The 7766-nt window shown below is 53.1% G+C and overlaps 1 long non-coding RNA gene across 2 annotated transcripts; it reads left to right on the plus strand.

Moving 5' to 3' along the window:
* Window positions 1–2577: 2577 nt before the first annotated feature.
* Window positions 2578–5747, plus strand: LOC101669968. 2 transcript variants are annotated; one of them, XR_001178052.2, is made up of 5 exons: window positions 2578–2804; window positions 2947–3138; window positions 3461–3603; window positions 4506–4645; window positions 5244–5747. It is a non-coding gene; the product is annotated as an uncharacterized LOC101669968 (long non-coding RNA). The 2 variants fall into 2 exon arrangements; XR_006602507.1 differs by having other exon boundaries at window positions 3461–3599.
* Window positions 5748–7766: the final 2019 nt, after the last annotated feature.

Consider the following 7766-nt stretch of genomic DNA (forward strand, 5'->3'; position numbering starts at 1 on the left):
TTAAAGGATTTCTTGAGGTAGTTTGGGTTTTGTCTCAAACTTATAGAAGGTGGGCTTGCCACGGAGCTGGAGCCGTGGCCTCTGCACTCCTGCCCCACCCCCCCATCAAGGCCCTCTTGCCCCCTTAGTCCCTGTGGTCCTCCCTGGAGTCCCTTGACCTGGAGGGTGAGGTGGGACGGCTCCTCCTTAGACAGACCCATAGCTCGAGGGTAGGTCGCAGGTCTGTGTTCTGCACCCACCTGGGACCCTCCAGAACCTATGCTATGTCTGTCCATCTTGGTGTCACAACCTAGTGTCTGGGAGGCACCCCAAGAAAGTGGAGAGGACAGGGGAGAGATGACTGAGAAACACATCTGGATGGGTGTTGGGATGTCCTGCCTGCTCCCATTCAGGGGAGGAGTGGCCTCTGAAAAGTCCCTGTGCTGCTCAGGTTGGGCCCCCTCTTCGAGGAAGGCCCCTGGGTTGCCCTGGGCACTAGTTCCAGCCCTGGCCTCCCCTAGAGGATAGCGGTGGAGGCATGGGAATGCCGGGTCCAATGGGTCCCTGCAGAGCGGGCTCTCCCCCGCTACTGCACGGCTTGTTGGAATTGAGAAGGCCAGTGAGTGAGCAGCTGTGTTGATGGGGCCTGCTGACTCAAGGGGCGCTGCCTTCCCCGTGAGGCCCCTGTGAGAGCCCAAGTCTGCACCGGAGCGGGCCATGTTGTCTGGCAGGTGAGAGACTTTCCAGAGAGTGGCAAGGGCTCGCACGGGGATGAGCAAAACCAACTGAAATGAGGGGAAAGGAAAGTGGGGTGCAGACGTGGGGTGTGGACTTGTGTGGGGTTAAGGGGGAGTGTCTCCTGCCCTGAGCTCAGGACCCAGGATGACGATACAAGTCTTGGGGGAGGGTCAGCCCCTGAGCCCCCTACCAGCAGTCTTTGGCCTAAAGGTCCTGAGCTGCTCACCTACGCAGGGCCACAGTGGGGCCCATACACGGGGAGACAGTCCCATGAAATAGCGAGAGAGGGCGCATAGGAGGAGTGCACGGTTGCTTTGAGCCCCAGCTTCAGACACAGGCCCTATAGAGTGTGCATTCAGGAGGCTGTGGAAGGGCCTGGATGCTGCCCCAGGGGCTGGGATGGGGGAAGGGGGGTGATCCGCCATCCAGGTCAGAAGCAGAGGCTCAGAGCCAGGCCCCAGGGCGTGACCGCTGCTAAGAGAGACATGTGTGCACAGCAACGCCAGGGCCCTGCAGGAGGGCACGGATGAAATCTAAGGCGACCCCTGGGCTCCCTCTGGGGCCCTCTTGCTCCGCAGGGGCCCTCCTGCCCTGTGGAGGCTCCGTAAATGGCCGCTTCTTCGCTTCTTCTCTGTGGAGCATCTACACACATGTCGGGGCGTGATCTGAGTGTAACCTCGGTTTTCATCAGCTGCCCTACGATGCATTTATGTGGGTGCTCTCCATGCCACAGCATCATGGGGAATGGACTCACTCATTCGTGTTGGTCCCCACAGGGCCGTGGCACCCAGGTGCCCTGATGTCCTGCTATGGGTCCCTGTTCTTGGTCCGTTCCGGGAGCAGCCTTTGTTGTGAGCTCTGCCCAGCCACCAGCCCCGCGGGGTGTCTAGGCTGTGTCCCCCCACACGTCGTGTACACAGCTCACGGTGTGGCAGTGATGGGCTTGGCTGGAAGCTGCCGCTGGTGTGTCCTGGGCTGCAAACTCTGCTTGGGGGAGCCCATGAGCCCTGACCTTGGCCTGGGCTCTGGCCCAGACCATGACCCAGCACGGTTGCTCTAGCCGCTTCTCCTGGCGCCTGTGAAGTCTGGCCTCTTTCCGGATGTTTCTGCGCCTTGGCCTTTCTCCCCCTGTGAGCTGTAGCCTCATGGTCTTCACCACTTTCTTTTCAGCAATTTGTCTTTTTCTCCATGACTCGAGGGAGCTTGTGTCCTCCGGGGGCAGATCTTCTGCAATTGGCCTAGCTGCAATTCTCTCCACCTGCCGCTTGAGGAAATGTTCCCTTTTCCTTCGAAATACTTGCAGGGATTTCTCGGCCCCCGGAGCCTGCTCATCTTCACAGGGGAAGAGTGGGATGCCTCCTCCCAAGGTCACAGGCCATACTCCCCTCTGACCCCCCTTCACCTCACAGTCTAGAGAAGACAGGCCCCACCCCTTACCAGCCCGAGTCCATGGGGCTCTCCTCTGGTTCTGCACACACTGACCCCCCCTTAGCCGGCGTCATCCTCCCGGGCTGCCTGCTCCTTCTGGGACCCCTGGGACAGAGGGCTCTCAGCTCAGCCCACCCTGCGAGCCCACCCAGTGCTGGAGCTGCTTTCGGCCTCATCAGGATCGGAACGCAGGCCTCCCAGCTCCCTTGCAGGATGCTTGCCACCAAACTGCTCACAGAACTGAAATGAACTTTTCTGGAAGATTGAAAACACTGGAGGCCCATGCCAAGGTGATCCATCACCCAGACTAGGCCACGGGCCGGCAGAAAGAAGGGCGTTCAAGTACATGGCATGCCGCCATGGGCCAACCCACGTGTGACCCAGCTGTTAAGGGAGAGGCTGTGCAGATCCCGGCACTGGAAAGGGGCTTGGAGAAACGGCCACTGCAGTTCACGCTCCACACCCAGCCCACGGGGAGCTTGCCTGCGTTCCTGGACTCAGGAGCTGATTGGTCCTGCCCAGCTGGACCAGTGGCTGCGTCAGGGTCTGTTTGCCTCCACGGAAGAGTCCCCAGGGGGCTTGCTTGCCCCTCTGAAAATCCGTGGTCTGCTTTTGTTATCAAGGAATGACAGAGGATTCTAGAGTCGTCCATATGAAAGGTGAATAGCTAGACGATCTCACGCCTGAGCAGGCCACGGGAGGGTCGCCACAGGTGGGCTAAGCAGCATCTCCCCACCCCCCACCCCGTCGTGCTGTTGCGGTGACCCTCCGTCCCTGCATCTCTCTTTTTCTTTATTTTAGGTGATGACACTGCGATCTGCCGTCTCAGCAAGTCTCAAGTTCGCGTTTTGGGCCGTGGTCAGGCTACTGCGCGTTGGATCTCCTTCCCCGTGGGTGGCTGTGGCTCCAGGCCCCGTGGTCGGCAGCTCCCGCAGGCCCTCCCGTCCTCTGCCTGCGCAGTCTGAGTTTGGCAGTCTCAGATTCCGCAAGCGGGTAAGTTCACACCGTGTGTGCCTTTCCTGTCTGGCTTCTGTCCCTCAGCACTGTGTTCTCCAGCTCCGCTCATGGCATCGAGAGGGCAGGATTTCCTTCCCTCACAGCTGGATTACACCACCCTGTTCCCACAGGCTCTGCCTTCTTTCCCCGTCCACGTGCCCCTGCACACCTCACAGCAGCTCTGCTCACAGGGACCAAGCCGCCCCAAAGGCTGCAGTGTCCCGGGGCCATGCAGACTCCTCTCCTGCGCCTTCCTCCAGACCCTATCCCTGTCTCCCTTTGACTTCCACTTCTTGGCGTGTGACCTCTCTCTCCCTAGGCATCAGAGTGCAGGGCGCCGGACATGGAGGGCTACTCTGGCAGCGGCCACTTCTGGATCAGGCCAGGCAGTGTGGGCTGGGCAGCGGCGGAATGGAGAGGCTGTGGCTGAGCCAGCCCCGGGCCCAGAGCTGGAGGTGGTAGGTGAGGGCTGGAATGTTCAAACAGATGTCGGGGACGTGGGTGAATTCCCCCTCCAATCCAGCAATGTCTGGCTCTTGTGTCAACCAGAGCGATGGGCTCTTTTCAGAACAAATACATCCCCAAAGTCGACGGGCAGGGGCCCTCTAGGGCTACCCAGAGATGCCCAGAAAGCTCCCCTTGCCAATGTTCTTGATTGCATTTGCTCAGACTGGATTCTCTCCGTCCCAGCAGCAAGGCAAGGGGGTTCCCTATCGCTGCACCCTAATCAAGGCCCAATCATATCTCACGGAGCTTTTCAATAATGACGCTGTCCGCTTGCCTGCCCGCCTCCATAAACGGGCCAGCAGGAGCCCCGAGGAGGAAACTCTTGCCCACAGGCCTGGAGGCACAGACCTGGTGCAGGCTGCAGGGGCGCAGCAGGCTGGGCATGCTCCGTCCCCCCTACCCCAATCCTGTGGCACACATATGCCCACATGCAAGCCGGAAGCCACATTCCGGGGTGTGAGGAAAAGGGGCCAAGAGTCATGTATTTGCTGTGACTTTGCCGGCTGCCAGATCCTTCAGGAGCTCAGTTCAAGCTATTTCCTATCTCCCTTCCCTCCCCATGCGCACCTGCATTGCTCAACAGCTCCCCACCGCAGGTCCCCAGAGCCTCGAGGATGGGGCGCCCCAGGTCCCCGCCTCTGCGGGGGCAGCTCTGTCCTGAGGCTGAATGAAATGCAAGGGACACAGGGCTGCTCAGGCCATGGACAGATGCTGTTTTCTGGGTTTGCTGTTATAAATTCAAAGGTGAACCTACCCTCTTTCCAAAGGGGAATTCCGTAGAGTCTTGCCATGGTTTTAGTGTCAATCAGTTGTTTTGAAATTGCTGGTAGGCTTTTGACTACACTTTCCTGAAGCAGATCACACATATGGAGGAGCTCACGAAATGCAAGCATTCAACAGTTAAGTTGACGAGGTGGGCACGTCTGTGTGAGCAGCCCCCAAGCCAAGAAAAAGAACATTTCCCGTCGTCTGGCAGGCTCCCTCCCACCTCCTGAAGGTAACCCCCTTCCCAGAGAGGAGTCCCACCTACTTTAAAACTTCTCACAAATGGAATAACACCTGTACCATTTTGGGTGGGACTTCCGTCGCGAATCCTGCTCGGGTGTGGCTGGTGGTTGTGACTTTTCGTTGCTGAACAACCGAGCATGTAGGAGCAGACAGAGTCAGGCATGTGCTACCCACGCGCACGCGAACGCTGAACAGTTTTGGGCCACCGGGATTGGTGGTCCGGTGCCCCCAGGATTGGTGTTCCGGCGCCCTGGGCTGACCTGCCACTCGGCGTACATACACACACATGTGTGTGGCGAACGTCCATGTACGTGAGTGCCCAACCGCAGAGTCAGAACGTGCAAACATTCAGCTTTACATGGATGCTGCCGCACTGTTTTCTAAAGCAGCTGGAACAATACATAATATTATGTAATCTTATTAAATTATTAATATAAAAGTTAGGTACATTTAAATATAAATATAGAAATAAGATAGAGGAGCCACGCATGGTTGACTCAGCAGTATCATCAAGGACTCTGGTTGTTTCTGTCCTATTTCTTGACTAGATTTACCATGTGGCATTTGTTCTCGTTGTTACAATCTAGTTGCTGTACCTCCAGGCATTACCTCTGAGTTCCAGGAAGGGAGAAGAGGAAGAAGAGGACAAAAGGGGTGTGTTGTTTTCTATTATCAGGAAAATAAAAGTTTCATCCAGAAGGGTTTCTGTTTATGTCTCATTAGTAGGAAACTGTCAAATGGCCACTCCTTCCCAGAAAGAGGTGCCCCTGGTCATCCAGGCCATGCCCACAAACGCTATCCTGTGGCTCACTCCAGCCCCATCTCCTAGAGCCGCCTATCTCTGAGCAGACAACCACTCTTGGTCCTACACCACCCGGATCTGAAGACTAAGCCATACGATCCCTCATTCAGTGTGGAGGCACGTGGGGCAGAAGCCCCAGGATATCACACCCCTTCCACAAACATCCTCTGTGTTTTCTGTTATTTCCTAAAATATTTCACTAAAGTTACAAACGGATCATTACATGGGCAGCCAAGTCACAGGGCTGCCCTCCTCTCTTCATGTGATCATTCATGGTAAGAAATATCACACTCCCAGAATCATTATCGCTTGTTCAGAGAGCATAATTCTCCCAACAAACCATTGAATTTCTATGGATGATTTTCATATGTCTTCATGGGAAAATTAGTCTTTGATTTTATTTTTTTTGTGTTCTGCTTTGTTTGGTATCACAATTACATTTGATTTGAAATCATAGACTTACCCGTAACTGAACAGAGAGTCACTGGGAATTTTTTTTTTTTTTATGACTCAGTATTTTAAGAGAATCTGTCTTTATGGGTCTCTTACCTCTTCAGGATTTACCTGTGGTAAGTTACATATTTGAAAAAATCATTTAGTTTATGGAGATTTTAAGATTGTTTTCCACAGAGTAGCGCACAGCATTCTCTTACGATTAAAGACCAGTCTCTTCTGTATCTGTGGGTAAACCTGTTATTTTTCCTAACAGTATTAATCTGTAATAGATATTAGATCAATAGATACTATAATAGATTAATAGGTAATAGATTAATCTATAATAAATTTCTGTTCTTTTCCATATATACCAGCCTTGCTGAGGTTTTATGTCTTCTGTTGTTTTTTTTTTTAAATCTCTTGTTCTGTTTGTTTTTAAGGGGTCTACTTTTGAATTTGTGTGTCCATTCTACCCATGCCCCTTCAGTTTCTGTTTTATTAACACCTGCTCTTGTCTTTACTGAGAAGATTCTCCTACTCTCTCCTGATAAATTAGCTGTTCTCCTAAGCTGCCTACTTAGTCACTCAACTTCTTTCTTGCTAGCTCGTGGCCCATTTAAGGCATGGATTTTCTCCTGATGACAGGGTCAGCCTCATGTCGTAAGTTCTGGTGTGGGGCCCTGTGGCTGCCATGACTTCATTGGTCTCTTACAAGGCTTTATTTTCTCTTTCAGCACAGAGTTAAGAGTTTTTGGAAAGCTCCCAGCTGGTTTGATATTTTCCAGTGCTCCCCTTTTGGGGATCAATTTCTGATTTTATTGCACAGTGATCAGAGCGTCTGGCTCAAGCAATTGAAACATTTTAAAAATATGTGATTTCCAAGATGTCCTTTTTGGCCCAGGATCTGATTTAATGCCCCAACTCAACTATCCCAGGAAGATATAATTAAATGATTCACAGGGGTTTGAAGCACTCCATGTGATGTGTTTGGAGGAGTGGTGTGAGCCACAGAGCCAAGTGTGTTAGTCACCCCGCTGAGCTAGAACATTTCCTTCATTGTTCTGTTGCTCCTGGTTTCTTCAAGGCTCAGGAGCTATTTTCTGCCGCTCCCCTCCACTGCTCCTGAGCTCCATCCCTTTGTCGTGGGACCTGTGCTCAGGGGCCCCGGTGGGACGGGCTCAGCCACCTGAGGCAAGGTGGGGATGCCACTGACTCAGTGTCCCCACGGCCAAATGGAAGAGCAATGGGAAAGAGTGGTCTGGAAGATGAACTCAGGTACCTCTGACCGAGATCACGTGTGACCACTTGCAGCACAGAACAGGTGCTGGCTGTTGGCTGAACTACGACTTTCATATGAAGAAGCCCTTTGGATGCACTTCTCCACTTTTCCAGGCGGTCTTGCGCTGTTTTCTGATGACCATACTCGCACCTGTGTTCTTCCTTTATTGTGCGTCTACCTGGCTCATTCATTCATTCACTCTGGGGGCTGGGGCGCTGCCCCCTCCGAGGCCCCCTGCTCACCGGCTTTTGGGCCCATCCTGTGGGCATGCTTTCTTCTTTTCCCGCAACAACAGGGACTTAGACACCATCACCATTCGGTGGTGGGTTGCCCTAATAGAGTTTTGCTTTGTCTGCTTTTTACCTTTTATTATGATCCCTGGTGCCTAACATTTCTGTGCTTTACTATTATTGCTGTTATAGTTTTTGTTACATTGCTCAGGTTTTTCTTGCTTACTCTTCTTCTTTATTTGAAAATAAAACATTTTTCTTTGACCAGTGGCTACCTTAAGGTATCAATGCACATAGTTATGAAGATTTCTCAGCTAGCACTAATGCTACACCAGTAACTGTTTCACTCCCTGTAAAATAAGAC

This window comes from Mustela putorius, unplaced genomic scaffold (assembly GCF_011764305.1).
Source record: "Mustela putorius furo isolate JIRA1106 unplaced genomic scaffold, ASM1176430v1.1 tig00003869_pilon_pilon_pilon, whole genome shotgun sequence".
Taxonomy (NCBI): Eukaryota; Metazoa; Chordata; class Mammalia; order Carnivora; family Mustelidae; genus Mustela; species Mustela putorius.